Source organism: Aquarana catesbeiana, linkage group LG04, assembly GCF_042186555.1.
Source record: "Aquarana catesbeiana isolate 2022-GZ linkage group LG04, ASM4218655v1, whole genome shotgun sequence".
In the NCBI taxonomy this organism is placed as follows: Eukaryota; Metazoa; Chordata; class Amphibia; order Anura; family Ranidae; genus Aquarana; species Aquarana catesbeiana.
In genome coordinates this window covers 131,599,392-131,614,191 of record NC_133327.1, presented here as the reverse complement: position 1 = coordinate 131,614,191, position 14,800 = coordinate 131,599,392, and the positions used below count along the sequence as shown (strand labels likewise).

General features: G+C 43.4%; 1 protein-coding gene and 1 long non-coding RNA gene across 6 annotated transcripts in view; one reads left to right on the top strand and one right to left on the bottom strand.

The window, feature by feature from the left end:
- Positions 1–14,800, top strand: part of ZBTB38 (zinc finger and BTB domain containing 38) — a 60,126-nt gene that overhangs the window by 15,572 nt on the left and 29,754 nt on the right. The window lies entirely within an intron of this gene.
- LOC141139489 (uncharacterized) overlaps positions 1–14,800 on the bottom strand; it is a 102,653-nt gene that overhangs the window by 80,419 nt on the left and 7,434 nt on the right. Inside the window, exon 1 of one of the 2 annotated variants that reach the window (XR_012243766.1) lies at positions 1,083–1,271. The exons of the other annotated variant lie outside the window; for it this stretch is intronic. This is a non-coding gene — a long non-coding RNA (uncharacterized lncRNA). Of the gene's footprint in view, positions 1–1,082; positions 1,272–14,800 lie in introns of those variants that run through there. 2 annotated transcript variants of the gene reach the window in all.

Sequence of the window (14,800 nt, the reverse complement as noted above, 5' to 3'; positions counted from 1 at the left end):
TGAAGAGGAGGATCCAGGCTGCTCTGTGCAAAACCACTACACAGGGCAGGAAAGTAGAACGTTTGTTATTTAAAAAAAAAAAAAAACACGAGACTTTACAATCACTTTAAATTTTGACCATAAATACAATTTAAAAAGGGGAAAGTTACAAGAGAAGCAGTCAAACTTTTCAAACATATGACATGTAGAAAATGTTATAAAATTGACCAAGCAACAAGTACAAGTAAGTAATTCACACAGGCACAAAGCAGTGTGCATAGCCATTTGATTACTTTTTTTGTAATACCGCTGAGTTGCGTACAGGCAGCCCACACAGCCGTGTTTGACAGGAACACAGGAAGGGGTGCGTGGACCAGAACGTGCAGGCTCTATCTGTCAAATGTGGGTGTGCAGGTGAGTTCGTCCAGCCAATGCATACTTATTCTTTTTATATGGGCTGCCTGCCTGCAGCTCGGCGGCAATAAAAATATAAAGTAAATGGGTTCAGCACCCATGTGAATGAGCCCTTAAAGACTACAAGCGCTCAGGAGCTTTCTAGTCAGTGCCTTCTTCTCACTTCAGAACACCTGCTTACACTTTTATAAACCTTGTAACAGAACGCGAATGCAAAAGTACACATTTTGTAGCAAAAATTCCGAATACAATGGCGCTCATTTATGAGTATGTCTGGGAAGAACTGTCTCAGAAAATCTATGAGTAATAAGTCACAATCTACATTTTTCGTATGGGAGAATTAGACTGTCTGAGACGATCCTCCCTCAGGCATTCATATATACAAATGTAACATGCGCATATATATTCTTTATTTAAAACTACTGCCAAAAACAAACCATCTTAACAAATACCCATTACTTAGATCAAGAAATCTACCAACCACATTAGAAGATCACTACAAACATACAAGACAGCCAGTGCTTTGTACACAGGAAGTTGAACATTCTGCAGAGCTGAGTAAATTGGGCAAAAGCCAGATTCATACTCTGAGGTTTCTTCTCTGGCTGACAGCCTATATAATCTTCCGACATTTTATTACTTTTTATAATGCTATCAGACCCCTCCAAAGTAAGCTTTAACATCCATACCTGCAAAAGCAGTGTGCCTACCTAGGCAGCAATGGGACACACAAAGCTGTAGGCATCAAATGTGCTCAACTTTCTACCTTAAAGGAGAAGTACAGCCAAAGCTCGTTTGGCACAGAGCAGACAGCGGGGACTAATAGTCACCAGCCCTCTGCTCATGGAGCAGTGAGTACTGTTTTTTTGGTTGCCCCCAGAAAAGAAATAGAGGGGAATTTTTCCAATTGGGACACTAGTTCTGGTGACCTGGGGGTCCCCAGGAGATTCCCTTAATCTGCAGGGATATCCTCTCACTTCCTGTTTGGCTATGGAACAGGAAGTGAATGTAAATCTATCCAATGGGACAAAAAAAAAAATGGCAAAAAATAAACCTAACAGGGGTCATAACCCTCACTTACTCTATCCAAAATGGGAAAAAAAGTTTTGCCTATAGTTCTACTTTAATTGCAGAGTAGAAGTTAAAGCAGGACTGGCCAAATCTCAGAAGCCAGGAAGCCAATGTTCCTTAAAAAGTACAACTAGCACCAACTTTTGGAATTTTCTCAAGTTGTGAATTTAACTGGCTCAAAAAAATCTTGCTGGCTCCTGAGTTCCATAATAATTTGTCCACCCCTGGGTTAAAGTAAATCTGTGACTATAGATAAGGGCACACAATGGCATCTGCCCATAAAAGCAGATACCATCAGGTACCTGTACATCACTAGTTTTATCTCATATCTTTTCTGTCCCTGACAGAACTTCAAAAACTTCCTATGCAAAACTAACTTTCTAAAGCCTGGTGTACATAATGAGATTATCGGACGAATAATCATCCACTTCTTTTTTTTTTTTGCATGCTAGTCTCTATATTGAAAATGAAGAGGTTACTAAAATTATGAAAATTCTCGTACGACAGAATAAAAATTCGGAAGCGATGTAATGTATTGTATTTTCCGACGAAAACTGTACGGATTAAACGAAAATCATACGATCTGGTATCGTATGAGAAAATTTATTGTGCTTGTTCCATCAGATAATTTGGTATGACCTGTCCTGATCGGCTCTCGAAAGCTGTGTACTAATGATCAGATTATTGTACAATTTGCATAAGAACAAGCATGACCCCCTCAACACCACATGGCATTGTGGGTTATGCCTATGTAAAACAACTAGGAAGTTACAGATTGCTCTAGAGAGGAATTGCACTGTGCGTACAGTTGAGGTACTGAGATTAAAAATGCAATATTTGCCTGCCTATAAAGTGTTTGCTTTTGTGTGCAGATATTTTCAATGCCCTTGTTTATCTATAGCCACAGATCTGGAAAGCCACGCCCCTGTTCCCTCTTCACAGCAGTTTGACTGACAGCAGCAGGAACCAGTGGCTTCCCCTGCTCTGTGTCTCCTGTGAGACCAAGAAGAGAGGAGAGCAGTGCTGCAGCCTGGACAGCGCTGGATTGGGGAGAGGAGTCAGGTAAGTGTTAAGGGATGGGGTGGAGAGGATAGGTAGTGGAAAGTTGTTTTACCTTAATGCAGAGAATGCATTAGGGTAAAAAACAATGTTGACTTTAAAATCACTTTAAAGTGGTTGTAAACCTCAGTCATGGAATCTGAGAAAAACACATATCTGTAGTGTTTACTCAAAAGCTCCAACTGTCATTTCTCTCTGGTGCTTTGTTCCTCTGTTAACACAAGTTGCTTCTGAAAAGTTTTCTCGACACAAGATAAATTTGTGTCGGGGGAGATCTCAGAACAGACCTTGTCTATTCAGAACACAGTTCTTCTGCTGTGCGGAGCGGGGTGTGTGCCTTTCCTCCAATCAGCTCTCATACACTGTTACTGCAGCCTCTCTGCCCCCTTCTCTCTGCTCCTGACAGATGAAGAAAGATCTTAATACTTTTCTGCCCTTTTGAAGGGGTATAGGGTAGAGAAGACTGCAGATAAACAAGTAAAACTTATGTAGGAGGATTTGTTTCATTCTCTGTATCATCTGAGGCTGTTCACTTCACTGGGTAATCTGTGAGGGTTTACAACCACTTTAACCTAGAAGTAATAAATCAACATTTAAATGTTTCCTTTCTATTTCTCCCCATGGCCTTCAATATATTTTATAACAAATCATAATGTACATACGTTTTTTAGCTTTTTTTGTGGTCATGTGACCATATAGCTCTTGCTCCTCTGCGTAATGTGAAGGTACGACAACAGGATAAATTACATAGAGCAATGATGTCACTTGCCGGGGTCCGTGTTTGCCCGTCAGCCACTCCCGCTGAGTCATGGGAAATGGAGAACAAGACAGATGTGACATGCATTGTCTGCACTTATACTCCCCCAGCTCTAAGGAAATGTAGATTTTTAACAAGTAGCTGATGATACCACAAAGAATAAAAAAATTAAGTTCTACAAAAGGCATTAATTGTGTACATTTTACAGTGATTTTCATGTGCATGGGGAAAGAATTGGGATCCTAGAGTTCAGCTTTAAAGGCCACTGTTCCTTTATAAATATCAGATTCATATGCAGCGTCACCAATGTCCACTCTAGAACACTGTGGAACACAATGTCCTTGACTGCCGAGGGCTCATTATAGAAGTGCTCAGTGCTCCATCAAGCTGCCTGGGTGCTGCTTCCAGAGGATTCTTTTAGCAGAATAACTGCTAAAAACATAACTGTACAATTCAAACAGACCTTATATAACCCTTACTAGGAGCTAACATGAGCGAAAACCTAAAGGTAATTGCCCAATCATTTTAAAAAAGTACAACAGTCTCTGTCTCTTATACAATACGATGAAAAGAACTCAAAGGGAGGGAAGTTTAAATGTATCGCCTGCTTAAGATTTTTGTGCAGAATGCCCAGCAACCAATGCATTCAACTGAATTAACATTGCATTGAATTAACAAACTGTTCATGGCCATCGAGGGAGAGGAGATGGACATTTACACTCTGTTTTCCAAAACAAAGCTCAAACTCTCCGGCGACAATCCCACCCAGATCCAATGCCTCAGACTGTCAGTCTTTCAGGTCCATGTTTAGTGATTGCCTTGTCCCTTCTCTTTACTGCTCACCCTTTCTTCTGCTGCTTTGTCCCTATCTTCAGTTTTTTGACTCTGCTGTCCTCTGTAGTAATTATATTCGCCCCCATAGGCACCTTGGGCCCTTTGGAAATACTCCAAGCAGTCCCACCAAGTGTAACAAAGCAAAGGGTATATAATACATTCCGGTTGTCCCTCATACTACTCATCTGCCACAGTGTACAGTTGGGGAGTTGCTAGCTTCTGCTAGGAAGCACTGTCTGTTTGGACCCGCAACAATATCTTGTAATCTCATAGGAACCTACAGTACCCTGAAAAGGTATTCATACCCCTTGAAATTTTCCACATTTTGTCATGTTACAACCAAAAACATAATTGTATTTTATTGGGAATTTATGTGATAGACCAACACAAAGTGGCACATAATTGTGAAGTAGAAGGAAAATGATAAATGGTTTTAAAAATTTTTTACAAATAAATATCTGAAAAGCGTGGCGTGTATTTGTGGCATCCCCTTTGCTCTGATACTCCTAACTAAAATCTAGTAAAACCAATTTCCTTCAGAAGTCACCTAATTAGTAAATAGTGTCCACCAGTTAGTAATTTAATCTCAGTATAAATACAGCTGTTCTGTGAAGCCCTCAGAGGTTTGTTAGAGAACCTTAGTGAACAAACAGCACAGCGAAGTCCAAGGACCACACCAGACAGGTCAGGGATAAAGTTTAAAGCAGGGTTAGGTTATAAAAAAATGTCCCAAACTTTGAACATCTTACAGAGCACTGTTAAATCCATCATCTGAAAATGGAAGGCACAACTGCTAACCTACCAAGACATGGCCGTCCACCTCCTAAACTGACAGGCCAGGCAAGGAGAGCATGAATCAGAGAAGCAGCCAAAAGGCCCATGGTAACTCTGGAGGATCTGCAGAGATCCACAGCTCAGGTGGGAGAATCTGTCCACAGGACAACTATTAGTCGTGCACAAAATAGGCTTTTATGGAAGAGTGGAAGAAGAAAGCCATTGTTGAAAGAGAGCCATAAGAAGTCACATTTGCCGAGAAGTGGGGGGCAAAAACATGTGGAAAAGGGTGCTCTGGTCAGATAAGACCAAAATTTTACTTTTTGGCCTAAAAGCAAAACGCTGTGTGTGGCGGAAAACTAACACTGCACATTAGCCTGAACACACCATCCCCACCGTGAATCATAGTGGTGGCAGCATCATGTTGTGGGGATGCTTTTCTTCAGCAGGGACAGGGAAGCTGGTCAGAGTTGATGGGAAGTTGGATGGAGCCAAATACAGTGCAGTCTTAGAAGACAACCTGTTAAAGTCTGCAAAAAACTTGAGAATGGGGTGGAGGTTCACCTTCCAGCAGGTCAACAACCCTAAACATACAGCCAGAGCTACAATGGAATGGTTTAGATCAAAGCATATTCATGTGTTAGAATGGCCCAGTCAAAGTTGAGACCTACATCCAATTGAGAATCTGTGACAAGACAAATTGCTGTTCACAGACGCGCTCCATCCAATCTGACTGAGTTTGCGCTATTTTGCAAAGACAAATGGTCAAAAATTCCACTCTCTAGATGTGCAAAGCTGGTAGAGGAACACCCAAAAAGACTTGCAGCTGTAATTGCAGAGAAAGGTGGTTCTACAGAGTATTGACTCAGGGGGGCTGAATACAAATGCACGCCACTCTTTTCACATATTTATTTGTAAAAAATGTTGAAAACCATTTATAATTTTCCTTCCATTTCACAATTATGTGCCACTTTGTGTTGGTCTATCACATAAAATCTCAATAAAATACATTTGGTTGTTACATGGCAAAATGTGGAAAATGTCAAGGGGTATGAATACTTTTTCAAGGCATTGTACAGTTAATTAAAATCAAAACGTGTAGCACTGTCAAACCATGACCTTAATGATTAAAGTGCAAACAAAAATGTAATATAATACAATAAATATGAAAACTTGAAAAATGAAAAAAAAGGAAAAAAGAAAAAAAGAAAAATTATTAATAGTCCAAATGTCCCAATTCCACATCCATAAAGTGAACTCAAAACATGTTCAATTTGTGAAGACACCTGGTGCTCCCCACAAGAGAGAAAGGGTAAGTATATCTGCTTACCAGATTTTAAGACCCACCAGGGTCTACCTGCGCATTAGTGAGCTTTCACCCCTAACCTTGGGCTCAACCGGATCTACTACCCAGCCTGCTTCATTGGATTCCACAGGTGTATACCCCACAGTTATCATCAGTCAAGGAAACTTCAGAGTCTGGTCACACATTCATCATATGAAAGAGGAATATAAATCATTGCACAACGTTCTTTTAAAAGCACACAGGAGTTTATTAAAAGTTGTACTTACAACAAAAACAATAAAACTAGGCTCAAAAATGGAAACATTCGTTTGTCCAGCACCCTCCACGAGTGTTTGGAGGTCACCGCTGCTCCGTGCCTAGCCTGACGTACGTTTTGTCCAATGGGACTTTTGTGAGGCAGTAAGGGTCAGCGGTGCTCACATCACTTCCTTATATTCAGAGAAATTTCTGTTGCCAAACACTAGAGAGCAGTGCTGCTAGTATTCAAAACCAGCGTGAACCGCACCACTATATTTCTGTAGTCCAAGACTATTAACATGGCGGCCATGTTTCAAAGAATCCACTGCGCTCTATTTCAGCAACATATAACCAAACATATTGCTGTTTTAATCAGCATATATAATATCTGTCCATGCACTCATTTCGAGTATACAAATTCTATGTTTGGTTATCCAAAATACGATTAATCTTAACAAAACCATATCATCACTTACTAATAACCAAAAGGCAATATTAGTGCCGGACATTAGAGGGCAGTGTGTCCGTTAACCAACATGGACCGCATCACCATGTTACTGTAGCCAGAGATTCCTCCCATGGCGGCCATGTTCCAAGAGATCCACTGACCCCTATTCCAGCAATAACTGACCAAACGTATTGCTATCCTTAGCTTGGCATACATTCAATCCCCTCATATAATAATCCAATTAATCTAATGGCATATCCACATTAGTACCTTACATGGTGGATGGTAAATAATATACAAAAAAAATACTTAAAATAAAATACTAAATAAAATATTGAATAAAATATTGAATAAATGTAGTCCCCTAATAATTCTTTAGCTATTATTAAACTATTGATGTCCCACTCAACATTTAACCCCTTTGGCTGATGGGATCGGAGTTTGTATATCCAGCGAGTTTCTCACCTGGATATATGTCGGACCATGTTCATGCCCCTCCAATGTGATGGTTCCTTATTATGTTTTAACGTGAAATGCCTGGAAAGGTCTTCTCTAGCCACTTAAGGCTTTTCTGGCAATTTTTGTTTACAAGTAAAAATCAGTATTTTTTGCTAGAAAATTACTTAGAAGCCCCAAACTTATATATATATATATATATATATATATATATATATATATATATATATATATATATATATATATATATATATATATATATATATATATATATATATATATATATATACATATACACACACACATACACACACACACACATACATACAAACATATACACACACATATATATATATATTTTAGCAGAGACTCTAGAGAATAAAACGGTGATCATTTAAATTTATGTCACACAGTATTTGCGCAGTGGTTTTTTAAATGCAAATTATTTTTTTTCAACCACTTGCCGCCCGCCCACCGTCAAATGATCAAATGACAGCTGGCCAGTTCTCATTCCGGGTGGACATCACATGACGGCTTCTCAGAACGACTGCTCTCGAGCGCCCTGGGAGCGCATAGCACGCTGATCGCGGCCGCGCCGTGTTGCTAGGACATGGTGCGACCCCGATCTGTGTAAAGAGCCGTGGCTCTTTAACCATGTGATCGGCTATGTCCAATCACAGCCGGTCACATGTAAACACGGAGATGCCGCTAATCGGCGCTCTTCGCCTCACACTGACAGAGTGTGAGGAGAGGAGAGCCGATCAGCGGCATCTCCTCACAGGGGACAGCTAGGTATATAATCAGGGCACTGATTATCAGTGCCCTGATTACAATTAAGTGCCCACCGCTGTCAGCAATCAGTGCCAACCAGTGCCCACAATTGCCAGCAATCAGTGCCCACAAGTGCCAGAAATCAGTGCCCACAAGTGCCAGCAATCAGTGGCCATTAGTGATGCTCATCACTGCTGCCTATCAAAGCCACCCATCAATGCCGCCCATCTGTGCCCACCAGTGCCGCCTATCTGTGCTCACCAGTGCCCACCAGTGCCGCCTATCAGTGCTCATCAGTGCCCATAAGTGTGGCATATTCGTGCCGCCTCATCAGTGCCCATAAGTGCCACCTCATCAGTGCGGCCTATCAGTGCCCATCAGTGCCGCCTCATCAGCACCCATCAGTGCCGCCTCATCAGCACCCATCAGTGAAGGAGAAAAATTACTTATTTACAAAATTTAGAAACAGAAACTAAGAAAAACTTATTTTTTTCAAAATTTTTGGTCTTTTCTTTTTTTTTAGGAAAAAAAAAAAACAGGAGTGATTAAATACCACCAAAAGAAAGCTCTATTTGTGTGAAGAAAATGATAAAAATTTAACATGGTTACAGTGTAGCATGACCGCACAATTGTCATTCAGGCTGGGTTCACACTGGTGCGACACGACAGCCATCCTACCTTGGATCCGACTTTGCCCTGCGACATGAAGCCGGCATGTGTCCGACTTTCAATGAACGGGGATCCGACTTGGATCCCCGCCAATGCCCGGCACTGTGTTTGGTATGAATCTTTAGGGGGAACTCCGCGCCAAATTTTAAATAAAAAGCCGGCATGGGTTCCCCCTCCAAGAGCATACCAGGCCCTTGGGTCTGGTATGGACCTTGAGGGGAACCCCCTACGCCGATAAAAACGGCGTGGGGGTCCCCCCCAATCCATACCAGACCCTTATCCGAGCACGCAGCCCGGCCGGACAGGAATGGGGGTGGGGACGAGCGAGCGCCCCCCCCCCCTCCTGAACCGTACCAGGCCGCATGCCCTCAACATGGGGGGTTGGTGCCTTGGGGGAGGGGGCGCGCTGCGGCCCCCCACCCCAAAGCACCTTGTCCCCATGTTGATGAGGACAAGGGCCTCTTCCCGACAACCCTGGCCGTTGGTTGTCGGGGTCTGCGGGCGGAGGGCTTATCGGAATCCAGGAGCCCCCTTTAATAAGGGGGCCCCCAGATCCCGGCCCCCCACCCTATGTGAATGAGTATGGGGTACATGGTACCCCTACCCATTCACCTAGGGAAGTGTCAATAAAAAAAACCACAGTACACAAGTTTCAAAATTAATTTATTGGGCAGCTCCGGTATCTTCTTCCGACTTCTCCCGGCGTTCCGCCTCTTCTCCCGGGCCCCGCCGCTATCTTCTTCCAGCTCTATTGCCAGCGAGGGGCCCGGTCTGCTGCCGCTGTCTTGTCGCCGCTGTCTCGCCGCTTCTTCTCTTCATCTCTTCTTCCGATGTTGACACGACGCTCTCCCCGGCTGGAATGCTCTCTGTGCGCTCTGCTCTGACTTATATAGGCGGTGACCCCGCCCCCTTATGCCGTCACAGTCTCTGGGCATGCTGGGACTGTGACGGCATAAGGGGGCGTGGTCATCGGGTGATGACCACGCCCCCTTATGCCGTCACAGTCCCAGCATGCCCAGAGACTGTGACGGCATAAGGGGGCGGGGTCACCGCCTATATAAGTCAGAGCAGAGCGCACAGAGAGCATTCCAGCCGGGGAGAGCGTTGTGTCAACATCGGAAGAAGAGATGAAGAGAAGAAGCGGCGTGACAGCGGCGACAAGACAGCGGCAGCAGACCGGGCCCTTCGCTGGCAATAGAGCTGGAAGAAGATAGCGGCGGGGCCCGGGAGAAGAGGCGGAACACCGGGAGAAGTCGGAAGAAGATACCGGAGCTGCCCAATAAATTAATTTTGAAACCTGTGTACTGTGGTTTTTTTTATTGACACTTCCCTAGGTGAATGGGTAGGGGTACCATGTACCCCATACTCATTCACATAGGGTGGGGGGCCGGGATCTGGGGGCCCCCTTATTAAAGGGGGCTCCTGGATTCCGATAAGCCCTCCGCCCGCAGACCCCGACAACCAACGGCCAGGGTTGTCGGGAAGAGGCCCTTGTCCTCATCAACATGGGGACAAGGTGCTTTGGGGTGGGGGGCCGCAGCGCGCCCCCTCCCCCAAGGCACCAACCCCCCATGTTGAGGGCATGCGGCCTGGTACGGTTCAGGAGGGGGGGGCGCTCGCTCGTCCCCACCCCCATTCCTGTCCGGCCGGGCTGCGTGCTCGGATAAGGGTCTGGTATGGATTGGGGGGGACCCCCACGCCGTTTTTATCGGCGTAGGGGGTTCCCCTCAAGGTCCATACCAGACCCAAGGGCCTGGTATGCTCTTGGAGGGGGAACCCATGCCGGCTTTTTATTTAAAATTTGGCGCGGAGTTCCCCCTCAAGAACATCTGAGCACAAGTCGCGTGCCGAAGTCGGATCATGCAAGACGGCAATCCGACTTTGATCCGACTTCAATGATAGTCAATAGGCTGAAGTAGGATCAAAGTCGGACCAAAGTAGTACAGGGAGCATTTCTAAAGTCGGAACGACTTGTGTCGGACCAGTTAGGACGGCTCCCATAGGGAAACATTAAATTTCACACGTCATGCAACATGAGCTCCCAATGTCGGAGCGTTTGTCGGACCAGTGTGAACCCAGCCTCAAAGTGTGACAGCGCTGAAAGCTGAAAAATGGCCTGGGCAGGAAGGGGGTATAAGTGCCCTGTATTAAGGTGGTTAAAATACATTCTAATTAATTTGAATGCAAAGAAAACACAATATATAACCCAATTTTTTGGTAAGATAAAAAAGATGATGTTATGCTGAGTAAATAGATACATAACATGTCATGCTTTAAAATTGCGCACGCTTGTGGAATGGCGAAAAACGTCGAGTTACAGAGTAGGTCTAGTGCTAAAAATGATTGCTCTCGCAACACTGTCTCTTTAATTTTTTTTTAAATCACTTTTATTCCTGTTACAAGGAATGTAAACATCCCTTGTAATAGAAATAAGGGATGACGTGCTCTTTATGGAGATATCTGGGGTCTATAAGACTCCAAATCTCTCCCCTATCTTTGAAAGCAAAACATCTAAAAAACAAAAAAAATCAGAGATCAGAGATGATCTGGTCTCTCCTCATTTCTATGGTCAGCTGTGTTAAACATCGGATCATTTCCGGGCTCGCCAGTAAAAACGGTAAGCCTGAGAAACAGCGGCGAGAGGGGGAATGACCCCTCCCGCTGCTTCCAAAAGTGATCCAGTGGATAATTAGCCGCTTGGATCGCTTTAACCTCCCTGGCGGTATGATTATTTCGGATTTTAGGTGCTGAAAGCGGTACAATTATTTTGCATGGAAACTTGGCGTTTTATATTGTAGGCCTGTAATTCTTAGGAATAACACACTTAAATCTGTCCAAACAAGAGTCTAGTAGGTATCCTGGGTATGATGAAGTTTGAAACACAAAAACATAAAATATAATAAATATAAATAATTTAAAAAAATAATAATATAATAATAATAAAATAAATTTCCCCACAATTCACTATCGCTCAATTCTGCAAGTGTTCTAATTTACTATCGCTGTTTTCTAGCTGGTCTAAAGCCACTGTTGACATAAAGGGACACTTTTTGGTTGCTATGGACAATCTCCAGTTTCCAGGCAGAAAGAACAGTATATATAATATAAAACTGCATGCAGGGCATGGGCCAAAGCACTGGGGACAAAAGGGAAGTGAAATAATTTCATACAGTACTGTAATCTGTAAGATTACAGTACTGTATGTGTTATAGTTTTTACATCTTTTTTTATTTGCCGCCAGGCTCCGCCCCCATGCGTCGCGCCGCTCGCAGGGAATGGAGCCTGGCACAGAGAGGCTTCGGAGGAGACAGAGCCCGCAGACACAGCGGGGGACATCGTAGGATCCTGGGGGCAATGTAAGCAATGCCGCACCGGGATCCTGCAATGTGATCCCGAGTGTGGCTCGGGGTTACCGCTAATGGGACTGAAATTTACCCCTGAGCCACACTCGGGAATACCGTCAGGGAGGCTACTGAGAAAGAAAATAGCCAGCTGAAAAACAAAATATGGGGCTTATGGCTGATAGTTTCAGCCATAACCCCGGTAAACCACTTTAAAGCCACAACGTATATATACTGCTGGTGAGGAACCCGTTGAAGGTAAGTACTGCAGACTAGTTGTGCTTTAAAGCCTAACTCCAGGATTTGTTGTTACTCTAAATATTTTGTTTGGCCCAGCAAATAGGCTTTCATTGTTGTTTTTTGGCAATTCAAAGCATTGCTTTTCTGTAGTGTTGGACTCATAATAATCGTTCCACATTTAATACTCTATCACCTACAGAAGGTATATAAACTTTGAATAGACATAGGTTTGCTTTGCATGCAACATTTTTTTTTTGTTTGCAATGGATCACAAGTGCTGTGACATTGGTTGCTGTCACACAAGGCTTGCGGTTGCAGAGCAATCTCATTGACCTGAATGAGCAAGCTTGATAGGTGGTGCCACCTGTCATCTCAACAAGCCAGTAACTAGCTTTAGATGATACACAGAGATTGGAAACATTCTCCTACGTAAATTGTAGCTGTTTATCTGCAGTAATCTGTCCTGTACATCCAAAGTGCAGAATTTACACAGGATCCCTTAGCTCTGAAAAGCAGGGGGCAGGAATCTGCAGTTATACTCTGCAAAGTTCAGGGAGAGCTGATTGGAGGGAAGGGGCACACCCCTCTTCACACAGGAACAGAGCCGAGGCTGTCAATCACAGGCTGTGTGCTGGAGCTCCCTCCCATTTCCTTACTTCTCTTGGTGTTAGGAAAGCTTGTCTGAAGTAACTCCTATGCTGATAGGAACAAAGCAGCAGAAATGACACTTAGGGGGTTATTTATGAAAGGCAAATCCACTTTGCACTACAAGTGCAAAGTGCACTTGAAATTGCACTGAAAGTGCACTTGGAAGTGCAGTCGCTGTAAATCTGAGGGGAAGATCTGAAATGAGGGGAAGCTCTGCTGATTTTATCATCCAATCATGTGCAAGCTAAAATGCTGCTTTTTATTTTCCTTGCATGTCTCCCTCGGATCTACAGTGACTGCACTTCCAAGTGCACTTTCAGTGCAATTTCAAGTGCACTTTGCCCTTATAGTGCAAAGTGGATTTGCCTTTAGTAAATAACCCCCTTAGTGCTCTGGACTGAGACAAGTACACACAAAGAGGGACATGCTTTGCTCATATTTCATGTCCGAAGTTTACAACCACTTTAAATTTGCCATGGCTGTGATTCAAAGCACTGTGGCCACAGCATGTGTAAGTACAGTCCTGTCCTGCTCTATGCTGTTTTAGGTGGGCTGAAAAACTGCGTGCTCAGCCTCCTGTTGTTAATACCCATTTGCTGTCAGCGTGAAAGAGACCTAAGAATAAAATGTCATGTCCAAGGTCTTCTATGAATTCTCCTACCTAAAAAAGGAATGCACTTCTAATACATGTATTTAACACTTGCCGACCACGTAACGTACTTGTACTGCGGCAAAGTGGCTCTATTGCGCAAAATAATTTACATGTATGTAATGTCATGCAATAGCCTCTAGGGGGCGCACGCCTACTGCCGGAGATCCAATCGCACCCTGATTGGACAGACAGGGAGCCAATCAGTGGGCCTGGCGGACCCGATACCTGCTGAACAGCCGCGATCATTCCCGAGCGAGTATGATCTGCGATCTGCCTATGTAAACAAGGCAGATCACCATTCTCACAGGGGAGAAGATAGAGATCTTGTGTTTCTGCTAAGCAGGAACACCGATCTCTGTCTCTACCCAGTCATAGCATCCCCCATACAGTTAGCAAGCACTCCAAGGAAACACATTTAACCCTTTGATTGCCCCTGCTAACCCCTTCCCTGCCAGTGTCATTAGTACAGAGATTTGTTTTAGCACTGATCACTGTATTGGTGTCACTGGTCCCCAAAAAGTGTCACTTAGTGTCAGATTTGTCCACTGCAATGTCGCAGTCCAGCTAAAAATTGCAGATCGCTGCCATAACTAGTAAAAAAAAAAAATGAAACAATTCTATACATCTGTCCTATAGTTTGTAGACACAATAACTGTGCAAACCAATCACTATACACTATTTTTTTTTACCAAAAATACCAAAATAGCAGAATACATAGAGGCCCAAATTAATGAATAAATTAGATTTTTTTTAAATTTATTTATTGGATTTGTTTTATAGCATAAAGTAAAAAAAAATATTTTTTTTTTTAAATTGTCGCTCTTTTGAGGATTATAGTGCAAAAAAAAAAAAAAAACAGAAAACGCAGAGGTGATCAAATACCACCAAAAGAAAGCTCTATTTGTGGGAAAAAAAGGTCATCAATTTCATTTGGGCACAGCATCGCACGACCGCGCACTTGTCAGTTAACTAGTTGCTGACCAGCCGGCGACAGGTTTTTCTTTTTCAAAATTGTCGCTTTGTTTGTTTATAGCGCAAAAAATAAAAACCGCAGAGGTGATCAAAAACCACCAAAAGAAAGTTCTATTTGTGGGAAAAAAAAGGACGTCAATTTAGTTTGGGCACAGCGTCGCACGACAGCGCA